Genomic DNA, 17,814 nt, shown 5'->3' with positions numbered 1-17,814 from the left:
AAAGTTCTTTATGTTTGGAAAAGTTTTTTATGTTTGGAGAAGTTTTTTATGTTTGGAAAAGTGTTAGACGTTTGGAGAAGTTTTTTATGTTTGGAAAAGTTTTAGACATTTGGAGAAGCTTTTTTTATGTTTGGAGAAGTTTTAGACGTTTGGGAAAGTTTGACGTTTGGAGAAGTTTTTTATGTTTGGAAAAGTTTTAGACGTTTGGAGAAGTTTTAGACGTTTGGAAAAGTTCTTTATGTTTGGAAAAGTTTTTTATGTTTGGAGAAGTTTTTTATGTTTGGAAAAGTGTTAGACGTTTGGAGAAGTTTTTTATGTTTGGTAAAGTTTTAGACGTTTGGAGAAGTTTTTTTATGTTTGGAGAAGTTTATGTTTGGAAAAGTTTTAGACGTTTGGAGAAGTTTTAGACATTTGGAGAAGTTTTTTAATGTTTGGAGAAGTTTTTTATGTTCGGAGAAGTTTTAGATGTTTGGAGAAGTTTTTAAGTTTGGAGAAGTTTTAGACGTTTGGAGAAGTTTTTTATGTTTGGAAAAGCTTTAGACGTTTGGAGAAGTTTTAGACGTTTGGAGAAGTTTTAGACATTTGGAGAAGTTCTTTATGTTTGGAAAAGTTTTAGACATTTGGAGAAGTTCTTTATGTTTGGAGAAGTTTTTTATGTTTGGAAAAGTTTTAGACGTTTGGAGAAGTTTTAGACATTTGGAGAAGTTCTTTATGTTTGGAGAAGTTTTTTATGTTTGGAAAAGTTTTAGATGTTTGGAGAACTATTTTATGTTTGGAGAAGTTTTTATGTTTGGAGAAGTTTTAGACTTTTGGAGAAGTTTTTTATGTTTGGAGAAGTTTTAGACGTTTGGAGAAGTTTTTTATGTTTGGAAATGTTTTAGACATTTGGAGAAGTTCTTTATGTTTGGAAAAGTTTTAGACGTTCGGAGAAGTTATTTATGTTTGGAAATGTTTTAGACGTTTGGAGAAGTTTTTTAATGTTTGGAGAAGTTTTTTATGTTCGGAGAAGTTTTAGATGTTTGGAGAAGTTTTTAAGTTTGGAGAAGTTTTAGACGTTTGGAGAAGTTTTTTATGTTTGGAAATGTTTTAGACGTTTGGAGAAGTTTTTTAATGTTTGGAGAAGTTTTTTATGTTCGGAGAATTTTTAGGCGTTTGGAGAAGTTTTAGACGTTTGGAGAAGTTTTTTATGTTTGGAGAAGTTTTAGACGTTTGGAGAAGTTTTTTATGTTTGGAGAAGTTCTTTGTTTGGAGAAGTTTTTTATGTTTGGAAAAGTTTTAGACGTTTGGAGAAGTTTTTAAGTTTGGAGAAGTTTTTTATGTTTGGAAAAGTTTTAGACGTTTGGAGATGTTTTTAAGTTTGGAGAAGTTTTAGACGTTTGGAAAAGTTTTAGACGTTTGGAGAAGTTTTAGACGTTTGGAGAAGTTCTTTATGTTTGGAGAAGTTTTTTATGTTTGGAAAAGTTTTAGATGTTTGGAGAACTATTTTATGTTTGGAGAAGTTTTTATGTTTGGAGAAGTTCTAGACGTTTGGAGAAGTTTTTTATGTTTGGAAATGTTTTAGACGTTTGGAGAAATTCTTTATGTTTGGAAAAGTTTTAGACGTTCGGAGAAGTTATTTATGTTTGGAAATGTTTTAGACGTTTGGAGAAGTTTTTTAATGTTTGGAGAAGTTTTTTATGTTCGGAGAAGTTTTAGATGTTTGGAGAAGTTTTTAAGTTTGGAGAAGTTTTAGACGTTTGGAGAAGTTTTTTATGTTTGGAAATGTTTTAGACGTTTGGAGAAGTTTTTTAATGTTTGGAGAACTTTTTTATGTTCGGAGAAGTATTAGACGTTTGGAGAAGTTTTAGACGTTTGGAAAAGTTCTTTATGTTTGGAAAAGTTTTTTATGTTTGGAGAAGTTTTTTATGTTTGGAAAAGCTTTAGACGTTTGGAGAAGTTTTAGACATTTGGAGAAGTTCTTTATGTTTGGAGAAGTTTTTTATGTTTGGAAAAGTTTTAGATGTTTGGAGAACTATTTTATGTTTGGAGAAGTTTCTATGTTTGGAGAAGTTTTTTATGTTTGGAAAAGTTTTAGACGTTTGGAGAAGTTTTAGACATTTGGAGAAGTTCTTTATGTTTGGAGAAGTTTTTTATGTTTGGAAAAGTTTTAGATGTTTGGAGAACTATTTTATGTTTGGAGAAGTTTTTATGTTTGGAGAAGTTTTAGACTTTTGGAGAAGTTTTTTATGTTTGGAGAAGTTTTAGACGTTTGGAGAAGTTTTTTATGTTTGGAAATGTTTTAGACATTTGGAGAAGTTCTTTGTTTGGAAAAGTTTTAGACGTTAGGAGAAGTTATTTATGTTTGGAAATGTTTTAGACGTTTGGAGAAGTTTTTTAATGTTTGGAGAAGTTTTTTATGTTCGGAGAAGTTTTAGACGTTTGGAGAAGTTTTAGACGTTTGGAGAAGTTTTTTATGTTTGGAGAAGTTTTAGACGTTTGGAGAAGTTTTTTATGTTTGGAGAAGTTCTTTGTTTGGAGGAGTTTTTTATGTTTGGAAAAGTTTTAGACGTTTGGAGAAGTTTTTAAGTTTGGAGAAGTTTTTTATGTTTGGAAAAGTTTTAGACGTTTGGAGATGTTTTTAAGTTTGGAGAAGTTTTAGACGTTTGGAAAAGTTTTAGACGTTTGGAGAAGTTTTTTATGTTTGGAAATGTTTTAGACGTTTGGAGAAGTTTTTTAATGTTTGGAGAAGTTTTTTATGTTCGGAGAAGTTTTAGACGTTTGGAGAAGTGTTAGACGTTTGGAGAAGTTTTTTATGTTTGGAGAAGTTTTAGACGTTTGGAGAAGTTTTTTATGTTTGGAGAAGTTTTAGACGTTTGGAGAAGTTTTTAAGTTTGGAGAAGTTTTTTATGTTTGGAAAAGTTTTAGACGTTTGGAGATGTTTTTAAGTTTGGAGAAGTTTTAGACGTTTGGAAAAGTTTTAGACGTTTGGAGAAGTTTTAGACGTTTGGAAAAGTTTTTTATGTTTGGAGAAGTTTTTTATGTTTGGAAAAGTGTTAGACGTTTGGAGAAGTTTTTTATGTTTGGAAAAGTTTTAGACATTTGGAGAAGCTTTTTTTATGTTTGGAGAAGTTTTAGACGTTTGGGAAAGTTTGACGTTTGGAGAAGTTTTTTATGTTTGGAAAAGTTTTAGACGTTTGGAGAAGTTTTAGACGTTTGGAAAAGTTCTTTATGTTTGGAAAAGTTTTTTATGTTTGGAGAAGTATTTTATGTTTGGAAAAGTGTTAGACGTTTGGAGAAGTTTTTTATGTTTGGTAAAGTTTTAGACGTTTGGAGAAGTTTTTTTATGTTTGGAGAAGTTTATGTTTGGAAAAGTTTTAGACGTTTGGAGAAGTTTTAGACATTTGGAGAAGTTCTTTATGTTTGGAGAAGTTTTTTATGTTTGGAAAAGTTTTAGATGTTTGGAGAACTATTTTATGTTTGGAGAAGTTTTTATGTTTGGAGAAGTTCTAGACTTTTGGAGAAGTTTTTTATGTTCGGAGAAGTTTTAGACGTTTGGAGAAGTTTTTTATGTTTGGAAATGTTTTAGACGTTTGGAGAAGTTCTTTATGTTTGGAAAAGTTTTAGACGTTCGGAGAAGTTATTTATGTTTGGAAATGTTTTAGACGTTTGGAGAAGTTTTTTAATGTTTGGAGAAGTTTTTTATGTTCGGAGAAGTTTTAGATGTTTGGAGAAGTTTTTAAGTTTGGAGAAGTTTTAGACGTTTGGAGAAGTTTTTTATGTTTGGAAATGTTTTAGACGTTTGGAGAAGTTTTTTAATGTTTGGAGAACGTTTTTATGTTCGGAGAAGTATTAGACGTTTGGAGAAGTTTTAGACGTTTGGAAAAGTTCTTTATGTTTGGAAAAGTTTTTTATGTTTGGAGAAGTTTTTTATGTTTGGAAAAGCTTTAGACGTTTGGAGAAGTTTTAGACGTTTGGAGAAGTTTTAGACATTTGGAGAAGTTCTTTATGTTTGGAAAAGTTTTAGACATTTGGAGAAGTTCTTTATGTTTGGAGAAGTTTTTTATGTTTGGAAAAGTTTTAGACGTTTGGAGAAGTTTTAGACATTTGGAGAAGTTCTTTATGTTTGGAGAAGTTTTTTATGTTTGGAAAAGTTTTAGATGTTTGGAGAACTATTTTATGTTTGGAGAAGTTTTTATGTTTGGAGAAGTTTTAGACTTTTGGAGAAGTTTTTTATGTTTGGAGAAGTTTTAGACGTTTGGAGAAGTTTTTTATGTTTGGAAATGTTTTAGACATTTGGAGAAGTTCTTTATGTTTGGAAAAGTTTTAGACGTTCGGAGAAGTTATTTATGTTTGGAAATGTTTTAGACGTTTGGAGAAGTTTTTTAATGTTTGGAGAAGTTTTTTATGTTCGGAGAAGTTTTAGATGTTTGGAGAAGTTTTTAAGTTTGGAGAAGTTTTAGACGTTTGGAGAAGTTTTTTATGTTTGGAAATGTTTTAGACGTTTGGAGAAGTTTTTTAATGTTTGGAGAAGTTTTTTATGTTCGGAGAATTTTTAGGCGTTTGGAGAAGTTTTAGACGTTTGGAGAAGTTTTTTATGTTTGGAGAAGTTTTAGACGTTTGGAGAAGTTTTTTATGTTTGGAGAAGTTCTTTGTTTGGAGAAGTTTTTTATGTTTGGAAAAGTTTTAGACGTTTGGAGAAGTTTTTAAGTTTGGAGAAGTTTTTTATGTTTGGAAAAGTTTTAGACGTTTGGAGATGTTTTTAAGTTTGGAGAAGTTTTAGACGTTTGGAAAAGTTTTAGACGTTTGGAGAAGTTTTAGACGTTTGGAGAAGTTCTTTATGTTTGGAGAAGTTTTTTATGTTTGGAAAAGTTTTAGATGTTTGGAGAACTATTTTATGTTTGGAGAAGTTTTTTATGTTTGGAAATGTTTTAGACGTTTGGAGAAGTTTTTTAATGTTTGGAGAACTTTTTTATGTTCGGAGAAGTATTAGACGTTTGGAGAAGTTTTAGACGTTTGGAAAAGTTCTTTATGTTTGGAAAAGTTTTTTATGTTTGGAGAAGTTTTTTATGTTTGGAAAAGCTTTAGACGTTTGGAGAAGTTTTAGACATTTGGAGAAGTTCTTTATGTTTGGAGAAGTTTTTTATGTTTGGAAAAGTTTTAGATGTTTGGAGAACTATCTTATGTTTGGAGAAGTTTTTATGTTTGGAGAAGTTTTTTATGTTTGGAAAAGTTTTAGACGTTTGGAGAAGTTTTAGACATTTGGAGAAGTTCTTTATGTTTGGAGAAGTTTTTTATGTTTGGAAAAGTTTTAGATGTTTGGAGAACTATTTTATGTTTGGAGAAGTTTTTATGTTTGGAGAAGTTTTAGACTTTTGGAGAAGTTTTTTATGTTTGGAGAAGTTTTAGACGTTTGGAGAAGTTTTTTATGTTTGGAAATGTTTTAGACATTTGGAGAAGTTCTTTGGAAAAGTTTTAGACGTTAGGAGAAGTTATTTATGTTTGGAAATGTTTTAGACGTTTGGAGAAGTTTTTTAATGTTTGGAGAAGTTTTTTATGTTCGGAGAAGTTTTAGACGTTTGGAGAAGTTTTAGACGTTTGGAGAAGTTTTTTATGTTTGGAGAAGTTTTAGACGTTTGGAGAAGTTTTTTATGTTTGGAGAAGTTCTTTGTTTGGAGAAGTTTTTTATGTTTGGAAAAGTTTTAGACGTTTGGAGAAGTTTTTAAGTTTGGAGAAGTTTTTTATGTTTGGAAAAGTTTTAGACGTTTGGAGATGTTTTTAAGTTTGGAGAAGTTTTAGACGTTTGGAAAAGTTTTAGACGTTTGGAGAAGTTTTTTATGTTTGGAAATGTTTTAGACGTTTGGAGAAGTTTTTTAATGTTTGGAGAAGTTTTTTATGTTCGGAGAAGTTTTAGACGTTTGGAGAAGTGTTAGACGTTTGGAGAAGTTTTTTATGTTTGGAGAAGTTTTAGACGTTTGGAGAAGTTTTTTATGTTTGGAGAAGTTTTAGACGTTTGGAGAAGTTTTTAAGTTTGGAGAAGTTTTTTATGTTTGGAAAAGTTTTAGACGTTTGGAGATGTTTTTAAGTTTGGAGAAGTTTTAGACGTTTGGAAAAGTTTTAGACGTTTGGAGAAGTTTTAGACGTTTGGAAAAGTTCTTTATGTTTGGAAAAGTTTTTTATGTTTGGAAAAGTGTTAGACGTTTGGAGAAGTTTTTTATGTTTGGAGAAGTTTTTTATGTTTGGAAAAGTTTTAGACGTTTGGAGAAGTTTTAGACGTTTGGAAAAGTTTTTTAAGTTTGGAAAAGTTTTTTATGTTTGGAGAAGTTTTTTATGTTTGGAAAAGTTTTAGACGTTTGGAGAAGTTTTTTATGTTTGGAAAAGCTTTAGACGTTTGGAGAAGTTTTAGACGTTTGGAGAAGTTTTAGACATTTGGAGAAGTTCTTTATGTTTGGAGAAGTTTTTTATGTTTGGAAAAGTTTTAGACGTTTGGAGAAGTTCTTTATGTTTGGAAAAGTTTTAGACCTTTGGAAAAGTTTTTTATGTTTGGGAAAGTTTTAGATGTTTGGAGAACTATTTTATGTTTGGAGAAGTTTTTATGTTTGGAGAAGTTTTAGACGTTTGGAGAAGTTTTTTATGTTTTGAGAAGTTTTAGACGTTTGGAGAAGTTTTTTATGTTTTGAGAAGTTTTAGACGTTTGGAGAAGTTTTTTATGTTTGGAGAAGTTTTTTATGTTTGGAAAAGTTTTAGACGTTTGGAGATGTTTTGAAGTTTGGAGAAGTTTTAGACGTTTGGAAAAGTTTTAGACGTTTGGAGAAGTTTTAGACGTTTGGAAAAGTTCTTTATGTTTGGAAAAGTTTTAGACGTTCGGAGAAGTTTTTTATGTTTGGAAAAGTTTTAGACGTTTGGAGAAATTTTTTATGTTTGGAAAAGTTTTAGACGTTTGGAAAAGTTCTTTATGTTTGGAAAAGTTTTTTATGTTTGGAGAAGTTTTTTATGTTTGGAAAAGTGTTAGACGTTTGGAGAAGTTTTTTATGTTTGGAGAAGTTCTTTATGTTTGGAAATGTTTTAGACCTTTGGAAAAGTTTTTTATGTGTCGGAAAGTTTTAGATGTTTGGAGAACTATTTTATGTTTGGAGAAGTTTTTATGTTTGGAGAAGTTTTAGACGTTTGGAGAAGTTTTTTATGTTTGGAGAAGTTTTAGACGTTTGGAGAAGTTTTTTATGTTTGGAGAAGTTTTTTATGTTTGGAAAAGTTTTAGACGTTTGGAGATGTTTTTAAGTTTGGAGAAGTTTTAGACGTTTGGAAAAGTTTTAGACGTTTGGAGAAGTTTTAGACGTTTGGAAAAGTTCTTTATGTTTGGAAAAGTTTTAGACGTTCGGAGAAGTTTTTTATGTTTGGAAAAGTTTTAGACGTTTGGAGAAGTTTTTTATGTTTGGAAAAGTTTTAGACGTTTGGAAAAGTTCTTTATGTTTGGAAAAGTTTTTTATGTTTGGAGAAGTTTTTTATGTTTGGAAAAGTGTTAGACGTTTGGAGAAGTTTTTTATGTTTGGAGAAGTTCTTTATGTTTGGAGAAGTTTTAGACGTTTGGAAAAGTTCTTTATGTTTGGAAAAGTTTTTTATGTTTGGAGAAGTATTTTATGTTTGGAAAAGTGTTAGACGTTTGGAGAAGTTTTTTATGTTTGGAAAAGCTTTAGACGTTTGGAGAAGTTTTAGACGTTTGGAGAAGTTTTTTATGTTTGGAGAAGTTTTTTATGTTTGGAAAAGTTTTAGACGTTTGGAGAAGTTCTTTATGTTTGGAAAAGTTTTAGACCTTTGGAAAAGTTTTTTATGTTTGGGAAAGTTTTACATGTTTGGAGAACTATTTTATGTTTGGAGAAGTTTTTATGTTTGGAGAAGTTTTAGACGTTTGGAGAAGTTTTTTATGTTTTGAGAAGTTTTAGACGTTTGGAGAAGTTTTTTATGTTTTGAAAAGTTTTAGACGTTTGGAGAAGTTTTTTATGTTTGGAGAAGTTTTTTATGTTTGGAAAAGTTTTAGACGTTTGGAGATGTTTTTAAGTTTGGAGAAGTTTTAGACATTTGGAAAAGTTTTAGACGTTTGGAGAAGTTTTAGACGTTTGGAAAAGTTCTTTATGTTTGGAAAAGTTTTAGACGTTCGGAGAAGTTTTTTATGTTTGGAAAAGTTTTAGACGTTTGGAGAAGTTTTTTATGTTTGGAAAAGTTTTAGACGTTTGGAAAAGTTCTTTATGTTTGGAAAAGTTTTTTATGTTTGGAGAAGTTTTTTATGTTTGGAAAAGTGTTAGACGTTTGGAGAAGTTTTTTATGTTTGGAGAAGTTCTTTATGTTTGGAAAAGTTTTAGACGTTTGGAAAAGTTCTTTATGTTTGGAAAAGTTTTAGACCTTTGGAAAAGTTTTTTATGTGTCGGAAAGTTTTAGATGTTTGGAGAACTATTTTATGTTTGGAGAAGTTTTTATGTTTGGAGAAGTTTTAGACGTTTGGAGAAGTTTTTTATGTTTTGAGAAGTTTTAGACGTTTGGAGAAGTTTTTTATGTTTTGAGAAGTTTTAGACGTTTGGAGAAGTTTTTTATGTTTGGAGAAGTTTTTTATGTTTGGAAAAGTTTTAGACGTTTGGAGATGTTTTTAAGTTTGGAGAAGTTTTAGACGTTTGGAAAAGTTTTAGACGTTTGGAGAAGTTTTAGACGTTTGGAAAAGTTCTTTATGTTTGGAAAAGTTTTAGATGTTCGGAGAAGTTTTTTATGTTTGGAAAAGTTTTAGACGTTTGGAGAAGTTTTTTATGTTTGGAAAAGTTTTAGACGTTTGGAAAAGTTCTTTATGTTTGGAAAAGTTTTTTATGTTTGGAGAAGTTTTTTATGTTTGGAAAAGTGTTAGACGTTTGGAGAAGTTTTTTATGTTTGGAAAAGTTTTAGACGTTTGGAAAAGTTCTTTATGTTTGGAAAAGTTTTAGACGTTTGGAAAAGTTTTTTATGTGTCGGAAAGTTTTAGATGTTTGGAGAACTATTTTATGTTTGGAGAAGTTTTTATGTTTGGAGAAGTTTTAGACGTTTGGAGAAGTTTTTTATGTTTGGAGAAGTTTTAGACGTTTGGAGAAGTTTTTTATGTTTGGAGAAGTTTTAGACATTTGGAGAAGCTTTTTTTATGTTTGGAGAAGTTTTAGACGTTTGGAGAAGTTTTAGACGTTTGGAAAAGTTCTTTATGTTTGGAAAAGTTTTTTATGTTTGGAGAAGTTTTTTATGTTTGGAAAAGTGTTAGACGTTTGGAGAAGTTTTTTATGTTTGGTAAAGTTTTAGACGTTTGGAGAAGTTTTTTTTATGTTTGGAGAAGTTTATGTTTGGAAAAGTTTTAGACGTTTGGAGAAGTTTTTTATGTTTGGAAAAGCTTTAGACGTTTGGAGAAGTTTTAGACATTTGGAGAAGTTCTTTATGTTTGGAGAAGTTTTTTATGTTTGGAAAAGTTTTAGACGTTTGGAGAAGTTTTAGACGTTTGGAGAAGTTTTAGACATTTGGAGAAGTTCTTTATGTTTGGAGAAGTTTTTTATGTTTGGAAAAGTTTTAGATGTTTGGAGAAGTTTTAGACATTTGGAGAAGTTCTTTATGTTTGGAAAAGTTTTAGACCTTTGGAAAAGTTTTTTATGTTTGGGAAAGTTTTAGATGTTTGGAGAACTATTTTATGTTTGGAGAAGTATTTATGTTTGGAGAAGTTTTAGACGTTTGGAGAAGTTTTTTATGTTTGGAGAAGTTTTAGACGTTTGGAGAAGTTTTTTATGTTTGGAAATGTTTTAGACGTTTGGAGAAGTTTTAGACGTTTGGAGAAGTTTTTTATGTTTGGAGAAGTTTTAGACGTTTGGGAAAGTTTGACGTTTGGAGAAGTTTTTTTTATGTTTGGAGAAGTTTTAGACGTTTGGAAAAGTTCTTTATGTTTGGAAAAGTTTTTTATGTTTGGAGAAGTTTTTTATGTTTGGAAAAGTGTTAGACGTTTGGAGAAGTTTTTTATGTTTGGTAAAGTTTTAGACGTTTGGAGAAGTTTTTTTTATGTTTGGAGAAGTTTATGTTTGGAAAAGTTTTAGACGTTTGGAGAAGTTTTTTATGTTTGGAAAAGCTTTAGACGTTTGGAGAAGTTTTAGACATTTGGAGAAGTTCTTTATGTTTGGAAAAGTTTTAGACCTTTGGAAAAGTTTCTTTATGTTTGGGAAAGTTTTAGATGTTTGTAGAACTATTTTATGTTTGGAGAAGTTTTTATGTTTGGAGAAGTTTTAGACGTTTGGAGAAGTTTTTTATGTTTGGAAATGTTTTAGACGTTTGGAGAAGTTTTTTATGTTCGGAGAAGTTTTAGACGTTTGGAGAAGTTTTAGACGTTTGGAGAAGTTTTTTATGTTTGGAGAAGTTTTAGACGTTTGGAGAAGTTTTTTATGTTTGGAGAAGTTTTTATGTTTGGAGAAATTTTAGACGTTTGGAAAAGTTCTTTGTTTGGAAAAGTTTTAGACCTTTGGAAAAGTTTTTTATGTTTCGGAAAGTTTTAGATGTTTGGAGAACTATTTTATGTTTGGAGAAGTTTTTATGTTTGGAGAAGTTTTAGACGTTTGGAGAAGTTTTTTATGTTTGGAGAAGTTTTAGACGTTTGGAGAAGTTTTTTAATGTTTGGAGAAGTTTTTTATGTTTGGAGAAGTGTTAGACGTTTGGAGAAGTTTTTTATGTTTGGAAAAGTTTTAGACCTTTGGAAAAGTTTTTTTTATGTTTGGGAAAGTTTTAGATGTTTGGAGAACTATTTTATGTTTGGAGAAGTATTTATGTTTGGAGAAGTTTTAGACGTTTGGAGAAGTTTTTTATGTTTGGAGAAGTTTTAGACGTTTGGAGAAGTTTTTTATGTTTGGAAATGTTTTAGACGTTTGGAGAAGTTTTAGACGTTTGGAGAAGTTTTTTATGTTTGGAGAAGTTTTAGACGTTTGGGAAAGTTTGACGTTTGGAGAAGTTTTTTTATGTTTGGAAAAGTTTTAGATGTTTGGAGAAGTTTTAGACGTTTGGAAAAGTTCTTTATGTTTGGAAAAGTTTTTTATGTTTGGAGAAGTTTTTTATGTTTGGAAAAGTGTTAGACGTTTGGAGAAGTTTTTTATGTTTGGTAAAGTTTTAGACGTTTGGAGAAGTTTTTTTTATGTTTGGAGAAGTTTATGTTTGGAAAAGTTTTAGACGTTTGGAGAAGTTTTTTATGTTTGGAAAAGCTTTAGACGTTTGGAGAAGTTTTAGACATTTGGAGAAGTTCTTTATGTTTGGAAAAGTTTTAGACCTTTGGAAAAGTTTCTTTATGTTTGGGAAAGTTTTAGATGTTTGTAGAACTATTTTATGTTTGGAGAAGTTTTTATGTTTGGAGAAGTTTTAGACGTTTGGAGAAGTTTTTTATGTTTGGAAATGTTTTAGACGTTTGGAGAAGTTTTTTATGTTCGGAGAAGTTTTAGACGTTTGGAGAAGTTTTAGACGTTTGGAGAAGTTTTTTATGTTTGGAGAAGTTTTAGACGTTTGGAGAAGTTTTTTATGTTTGGAGAAGTTTTTATGTTTGGAGAAATTTTAGACGTTTGGAAAAGTTCTTTATGTTTGGAAAAGTTTTAGACCTTTGGAAAAGTTTTTTATGTTTCGGAAAGTTTTAGATGTTTGGAGAACTATTTTATGTTTGGAGAAGTTTTTATGTTTGGAGAAGTTTTAGACGTTTGGAGAAGTTTTTTATGTTTGGAGAAGTTTTAGACGTTTGGAGAAGTTTTTTAATGTTTGGAGAAGTTTTTTATGTTTGGAAAAGTTTTAGACGTTTGGAGAAGTTTTTTATGTTTGGAAAAGTTTTTTATGTTTGGAGAAGTTTTTTATGTTTGGAAAAGTGTTAGACGTTTGGAGAAGTTTTTTATGTTTGGAGAAGTTCTTTATGTTTGGAAAAGTTTTAGACGTTTGGAAAAGTTCTTTATGTTTGGAAAAGTTTTAGACCTTTGGAAAAGTTTTTTATGTGTCGGAAAGTTTTAGATGTTTGGAGAACTATTTTATGTTTGGAGAAGTTTTTATGTTTGGAGAAGTTTTAGACGTTTGGAGAAGTTTTTTATGTTTTGAGAAGTTTTAGACGTTTGGAGAAGTTTTTTATGTTTTGAGAAGTTTTAGACGTTTGGAGAAGTTTTTTATGTTTGGAGAAGTTTTTTATGTTTGGAAAAGTTTTAGACGTTTGGAGATGTTTTTAAGTTTGGAGAAGTTTTAGACGTTTGGAAAAGTTTTAGACGTTTGGAGAAGTTTTAGACGTTTGGAAAAGTTCTTTATGTTTGGAAAAGTTTTAGATGTTCGGAGAAGTTTTTTATGTTTGGAAAAGTTTTAGACGTTTGGAGAAGTTTTTTATGTTTGGAAAAGTTTTAGACGTTTGGAAAAGTTCTTTATGTTTGGAAAAGTTTTTTATGTTTGGAGAAGTTTTTTATGTTTGGAAAAGTGTTAGACGTTTGGAGAAGTTTTTTATGTTTGGAAAAGTTTTAGACGTTTGGAAAAGTTCTTTATGTTTGGAAAAGTTTTAGACGTTTGGAAAAGTTTTTTATGTGTCGGAAAGTTTTAGATGTTTGGAGAACTATTTTATGTTTGGAGAAGTTTTTATGTTTGGAGAAGTTTTAGACGTTTGGAGAAGTTTTTTATGTTTGGAGAAGTTTTAGACGTTTGGAGAAGTTTTTTATGTTTGGAGAAGTTTTAGACATTTGGAGAAGCTTTTTTTATGTTTGGAGAAGTTTTAGACGTTTGGAGAAGTTTTAGACGTTTGGAAAAGTTCTTTATGTTTGGAAAAGTTTTTTATGTTTGGAGAAGTTTTTTATGTTTGGAAAAGTGTTAGACGTTTGGAGAAGTTTTTTATGTTTGGTAAAGTTTTAGACGTTTGGAGAAGTTTTTTTTATGTTTGGAGAAGTTTATGTTTGGAAAAGTTTTAGACGTTTGGAGAAGTTTTTTATGTTTGGAAAAGCTTTAGACGTTTGGAGAAGTTTTAGACATTTGGAGAAGTTCTTTATGTTTGGAGAAGTTTTTTATGTTTGGAAAAGTTTTAGACGTTTGGAGAAGTTTTAGACGTTTGGAGAAGTTTTAGACATTTGGAGAAGTTCTTTATGTTTGGAGAAGTTTTTTATGTTTGGAAAAGTTTTAGATGTTTGGAGAAGTTTTAGACATTTGGAGAAGTTCTTTATGTTTGGAAAAGTTTTAGACCTTTGGAAAAGTTTTTTATGTTTGGGAAAGTTTTAGATGTTTGGAGAACTATTTTATGTTTGGAGAAGTATTTATGTTTGGAGAAGTTTTAGACGTTTGGAGAAGTTTTTTATGTTTGGAGAAGTTTTAGACGTTTGGAGAAGTTTTTTATGTTTGGAAATGTTTTAGACGTTTGGAGAAGTTTTAGACGTTTGGAGAAGTTTTTTATGTTTGGAGAAGTTTTAGACGTTTGGGAAAGTTTGACGTTTGGAGAAGTTTTTTTATGTTTGGAGAAGTTTTAGACGTTTGGAAAAGTTCTTTATGTTTGGAAAAGTTTTTTATGTTTGGAGAAGTTTTTTATGTTTGGAAAAGTGTTAGACCTTTGGAAAAGTTTTTTATGTTTGGGAAAGTTTTAGATGTTTGGAGAACTATTTTATGTTTGGAGAAGTATTTATGTTTGGAGAAGTTTTAGACGTTTGGAGAAGTTTTTTATGTTTGGAGAAGTTTTAGACGTTTGGAGAAGTTTTTTATGTTTGGAAATGTTTTAGACGTTTGGAGAAGTTTTAGACGTTTGGAGAAGTTTTTTATGTTTGGAGAAGTTTTAGACGTTTGGGAAAGTTTGACGTTTGGAGAAGTTTTTTTATGTTTGGAGAAGTTTTAGACGTTTGGAAAAGTTCTTTATGTTTGGAAAAGTTTTTTATGTTTGGAGAAGTTTTTTATGTTTGGAAAAGTGTTAGACCTTTGGAAAAGTTTTTTATGTTTGGGAAAGTTTTAGATGTTTGGAGAACTATTTTATGTTTGGAGAAGTATTTATGTTTGGAGAAGTTTTAGACGTTTGGAGAAGTTTTTTATGTTTGGAGAAGTTTTAGACGTTTGGAGAAGTTTTTTATGTTTGGAAATGTTTTAGACGTTTGGAGAAGTTTTAGACGTTTGGAGAAGTTTTTTATGTTTGGAGAAGTTTTAGACGTTTGGGAAAGTTTGACGTTTGGAGAAGTTTTTTTATGTTTGGAAAAGTTTTAGATGTTTGGAGAAGTTTTAGACGTTTGGAAAAGTTCTTTATGTTTGGAAAAGTTTTTTATGTTTGGAGAAGTTTTTTATGTTTGGAAAAGTGTTAGACGTTTGGAGAAGTTTTTTATGTTTGGTAAAGTTTTAGACGTTTGGAGAAGTTTTTTTTATGTTTGGAGAAGTTTATGTTTGGAAAAGTTTTAGACGTTTGGAGAAGTTTTTTATGTTTGGAAAAGCTTTAGACGTTTGGAGAAGTTTTAGACATTTGGAGAAGTTCTTTATGTTTGGAAAAGTTTTAGACCTTTGGAAAAGTTTCTTTATGTTTGGGAAAGTTTTAGATGTTTGTAGAACTATTTTATGTTTGGAGAAGTTTTTATGTTTGGAGAAGTTTTAGACGTTTGGAGAAGTTTTTTATGTTTGGAAATGTTTTAGACGTTTGGAGAAGTTTTTTATGTTCGGAGAAGTTTTAGACGTTTGGAGAAGTTTTAGACGTTTGGAGAAGTTTTTTATGTTTGGAGAAGTTTTAGACGTTTGGAGAAGTTTTTTATGTTTGGAGAAGTTTTTATGTTTGGAGAAATTTTAGACGTTTGGAAAAGTTCTTTGTTTGGAAAAGTTTTAGACCTTTGGAAAAGTTTTTTATGTTTCGGAAAGTTTTAGATGTTTGGAGAACTATTTTATGTTTGGAGAAGTTTTTATGTTTGGAGAAGTTTTAGACGTTTGGAGAAGTTTTTTATGTTTGGAGAAGTTTTAGACGTTTGGAGAAGTTTTTTAATGTTTGGAGAAGTTTTTTATGTTTGGAGAAGTGTTAGACGTTTGGAGAAGTTTTTTATGTTTGGAAAAGTTTTAGACCTTTGGAAAAGTTTTTTATGTTTGGGAAAGTTTTAGATGTTTGGAGAACTATTTTATGTTTGGAGAAGTATTTATGTTTGGAGAAGTTTTAGACGTTTGGAGAAGTTTTTTATGTTTGGAGAAGTTTTAGACGTTTGGAGAAGTTTTTTATGTTTGGAAATGTTTTAGACGTTTGGAGAAGTTTTAGACGTTTGGAGAAGTTTTTTATGTTTGGAGAAGTTTTAGACGTTTGGGAAAGTTTGACGTTTGGAGAAGTTTTTTTATGTTTGGAAAAGTTTTAGATGTTTGGAGAAGTTTTAGACGTTTGGAAAAGTTCTTTATGTTTGGAAAAGTTTTTTATGTTTGGAGAAGTTTTTTATGTTTCGAAAAGTGTTAGACGTTTGGAGAAGTTTTTTATGTTTGGTAAAGTTTTAGACGTTTGGAGAAGTTTTTTTTATGTTTGGAGAAGTTTATGTTTGGAAAAGTTTTAGACGTTTGGAGAAGTTTTTTATGTTTGGAAAAGCTTTAGACGTTTGGAGAAGTTTTAGACATTTGGAGAAGTTCTTTATGTTTGGAAAAGTTTTAGACCTTTGGAAAAGTTTCTTTATGTTTGGGAAAGTTTTAGATGTTTGTAGAACTATTTTATGTTTGGAGAAGTTTTTATGTTTGGAGAAGTTTTAGACGTTTGGAGAAGTTTTTTATGTTTGGAAATGTTTTAGACGTTTGGAGAAGTTTTTTATGTTCGGAGAAGTTTTAGACGTTTGGAGAAGTTTTAGACGTTTGGAGAAGTTTTTTATGTTTGGAGAAGTTTTAGACGTTTGGAGAAGTTTTTTATGTTTGGAGAAGTTTTTATGTTTGGAGAAATTTTAGACGTTTGGAAAAGTTCTTTATGTTTGGAAAAGTTTTAGACCTTTGGAAAAGTTTTTTATGTTTCGGAAAGTTTTAGATGTTTGGAGAACTATTTTATGTTTGGAGAAGTTTTTATGTTTGGAGAAGTTTTAGACGTTTGGAGAAGTTTTTTATGTTTGGAGAAGTTTTAGACGTTTGGAGAAGTTTTTTAATGTTTGGAGAAGTTTTTTATGTTTGGAAAAGTTTTAGACATTTGGAGAAGTTTTAGACATTTGGAGAAGCTTTTTTTATGTTTGGAGAAGTGTTAGACGTTTGGAGAAGTTTTTTATGTTTGGAAAAGTTTTAGACCTTTGGAAAAGTTTTTTATGTTTGGGAAAGTTTTAGATGTTTGGAGAACTATTTTATGTTTGGAGAAGTATTTATGTTTGGAGAAGTTTTAGACGTTTGGAGAAGTTTTTTATGTTTGGAGAAGTTTTAGACGTTTGGAGAAATTTTTTATGTTTGGAAATGTTTGACGTTTGGAGAAGTTTTAGACGTTTGGAGAAGTTTTTTATGTTTGGAGAAGTTTTAGACGTTTGGGAAAGTTTGACGTTTGGAGAAGTTTTTTTATGTTTGGAAAAGTTTTAGATGTTTGGAGAAGTTTTAGACGTTTGGAAAAGTTCTTTATGTTTGGAAAAGTTTTTTATGTTTGGAGAAGTTTTTTATGTTTGGAAAAGTGTTAGACGTTTGGAGAAGTTTTTTATGTTTGGTAAAGTTTTAGACGTTTGGAGAAGTTTTTTTTATGTTTGGAGAAGTTTATGTTTGGAAAAGTTTTAGACGTTTGGAGAAGTTTTTTATGTTTGGAAAAGCTTTAGACGTTTGGAGAAGTTTTAGACATTTGGAGAAGTTCTTTATGTTTGGAAAAGTTTTAGACCTTTGGAAAAGTTTCTTTATGTTTGGGAAAGTTTTAGATGTTTGTAGAACTATTTTATGTTTGGAGAAGTTTTTATGTTTGGAGAAGTTTTAGACGTTTGGAGAAGTTTTTTATGTTTGGAAATGTTTTAGACGTTTGGAGAAGTTTTTTATGTTCGGAGAAGTTTTAGACGTTTGGAGAAGTTTTAGACGTTTGGAGAAGTTTTTTATGTTTGGAGAAGTTTTAGACGTTTGGAGAAGTTTTTTATGTTTGGAGAAGTTTTTATGTTTGGAGAAATTTTAGACGTTTGGAAAAGTTCTTTATGTTTGGAAAAGTTTTAGACCTTTGGAAAAGTTTTTTATGTTTCGGAAAGTTTTAGATGTTTGGAGAACTATTTTATGTTTGGAGAAGTTTTTATGTTTGGAGAAGTTTTAGACGTTTGGAGAAGTTTTTTAATGTTTGGAGAAGTTTTTTATGTTTGGAAAAGTTTTAGACATTTGGAGAAGTTTTAGACATTTGGAGAAGCTTTTTTTATGTTTGGAGAAGTGTTAGACGTTTGGAGAAGTTTTTTATGTTTGGAAAAGTTTTAGACGTTCGGAGAAGTTTTTTATGTTTGGAAAAGTTTTAGACGTTTGGAGAAGTTTTTTATGTTTGGAAAAGTTTTAGACGTTTGGAGAAGTTTTAGATGTTTGGAAAAGTTCTTTATGTTTGGAAAAGTTTTTTATGTTTGGAGAAGTTTTTTATGTTTGGAAAAGCTTTAGACGTTTGGAGAAGTTCTTTATGTTTGGAGAAGTTTTTTATGTTTGGAAAAGTTTTAGATGTTTGGAGAAGTTTTAGACGTTCGGAAAAGTTTTTTATGTTTGGAAATGTTTTAGACGTTTGGAGAAGTTTTTTAATGTTTGGAAAAGTTTTAGACATTTGGAGAAGCTTTTTTTATGTTTGGAGAAGTTTTAGACGTTTGGGAAAGTTTGACGTTTGGAGAAGTTTTTTATGTTTGGAAATGTTTTAGACGTTTGGAGAAGTTTTTTAATGTTTGGAGAAGTTTTTTATGTTTGGAAAAGTTTTAGACGTTT

Source organism: Telmatherina bonti, assembly GCF_933228915.1.
Source record: "Telmatherina bonti genome assembly, chromosome: 4".
In the NCBI taxonomy this organism is placed as follows: Eukaryota; Metazoa; Chordata; class Actinopteri; order Atheriniformes; family Telmatherinidae; genus Telmatherina; species Telmatherina bonti.
Note: the sequence above shows the minus strand (reverse complement) of the source record.